The following is a 2,183-nucleotide window of genomic DNA, read 5'->3' as shown; positions in this document are numbered from 1 at the left end:
GAGCGAGGATGGGGAGGAGGCGGTGGGCAGGCTGCACAGCAGAGCGCTTTTTGCACAGGTCTCTGTCAGCCTGGCCTCCTCTTTGTCTCTCCGGGGCTTGGAACAGCTCAGGCACTTCAGCTTTGAAGACAACAGAGGAGTCCCAGTTTTATATGCTACTGTTAACATTAGGACCATAATGAAGACGATCAATTCTCAGGAAAGTTCTGGGTTTAGTAGCTGGAAATCAGTAGAGGCTAGGTAGAATTAACTGTACATTCTTGCTCTTCAAACACGAGCATTGGAAAACTGCTATCACCTTCAAGAGAGGGGCCCTACTTGCTTATGGTATCTTCTTCCTCAATGCCCAGGAATAATAGAGAAAGTCTGGAAGCCTTTACCTAAGACGGAAGGGCAGAAAGAGGGGCTTCACTTTAGGACCCAGATGCCCTCTCCATGCCTAGAGGTCAAAGCTGGAGAAGTCTGCTCCTGCAGGACTCTGCTCTCCTTCACACCCCAGTCCAGCAGTCTCCAGGTACCACTGCCGACAATCTCATCCCTCTGGGGTCAACGACATCTCTGTATTCCCACGCTCCCGCCCTGCTCCAAGTCCCCGTCATCTCTTCCCTGATTGCTGTCACGATGTGGCTTGTCTCTCTGCTTCCAGTCTTGCCTACTCGAATCATCATCCGCGAAGCAGCTAAAGCAGAAATCTGATTGTGTCAACAGAAACCCATTGCCCTTAGGGTTAAGTCCAATCTCCTCAGCTCAGTTTACAGGGCTTTTCTTGTGATCTGACCCTGTCTTCTCTCCAGTCTCATTTCTGCCACCCTTGCTCCTGTGTTCCGCTCCCAATCAGTGTCTGCAGGTCCTTAAGCACAAGCCATGCCTCCTCCTCCTCCCCTGCCTAATACTCATTCTTGTAGCTTAGCTGTTGCCTCCTCTTCCAGGCAACACACCTCCCTCAGCCTCGCTAACACCCCATGAGGTCAAGATGTGCTGAAACCACCTGCAAGAAACCACTGGCTGGGACTGCAGAGTGATCTTTTAAAAAAACAAATCAGATCACATCATTACACTTCTAAAAGCTCTCTAATTTGCACTTAGAATAAAATTCAAATGGTTTACCACCTACAAAACCCTACTAAATCTGGCTTCTGTTTACCTGTCCAACTTCCTCCAATACAATGTTCTCCTTATTCATTTTACTCCAGTCACTATGGCCTCCTTTCTCTTCCCCCACACATAACCACATTGCTCCAGCCTCAGGGCCTTTACACTTGCTGTGCCCACTGTCTGGAGCACTCATATCAGCTCTTTACAATGTTCAGGTTTCAGCTCAAAGTCACTGAGAGAATCCTCCCCTGACCACAGACCAAAAAAATGCCCCCAAATAAGTTCTTTTGTCCTCATAAACAGTATTGCTAGCTAAAATTATCTTGTTCCTGTCTTTACTGAATTGTTTGTTGTGTCCCCATAACTCAAATGTAAGCTCCAGAAGAGCAGGAGTGTCTCTTACCTTATTCACAGTTGTTTCTTCACTATCAACAGAAATTGGTACTGGCAGGTGCTTAGTAAATATTTGTTGATGGAATGAAAGACTAAAACGAGATAAGGAGAAAAATTGGAGCACAGAAGAACAGGTGGAGGACATTGCAAACATATTCCCATTTTTGCATTGTTGTGTATGTTTCATGTAGAAAGCATAAGTTCCTTTTGATGACGCCACTAAGAGAGAGGTCACTGACTCCCCTGAAAAGATATTTCCAACACAGACATTATAATCCTTAATGATGGAAGCAGAGAGGTGAGAACCACACAATCTGTAGGATTGGAACAGGTCTTCAATTTCTTTAGAGTCCAACCCATGCACCTGCTGGTACAGTTAAGGTTCACAAAAATGGAACAACTTACCCAAAGGTTTTCCTGTAGCCAGACGCAGGCCAGTTACCCAGTCCAGTTGCTGGTTCCACCTTTCACTGCCCCTTCTCCTATTTATTTAATGGCAATACATGAAAGAGCCATCCAGGCATAGCTGTCTCATGGTAGTCTCAGGGCCTCCTCTCACGTGTTCCTTTGTGCTTCCTCACAATATGGCAGCCTCAGAGCAGTTGGAAAACTCATGAGTCCAAGGGCAAATATTTTGAAGGAATCAGAAATTGCATCATCTTTTATGATGTAGCTTCAGAGGTCAAATAGCAGCA

The sequence above is a fragment of the Sciurus vulgaris genome (assembly GCF_902686455.1).
Source record: "Sciurus vulgaris genome assembly, chromosome: 1".
In the NCBI taxonomy this organism is placed as follows: domain Eukaryota; kingdom Metazoa; phylum Chordata; class Mammalia; order Rodentia; family Sciuridae; genus Sciurus; species Sciurus vulgaris.
This window is presented reverse-complemented; position numbering follows the sequence as displayed.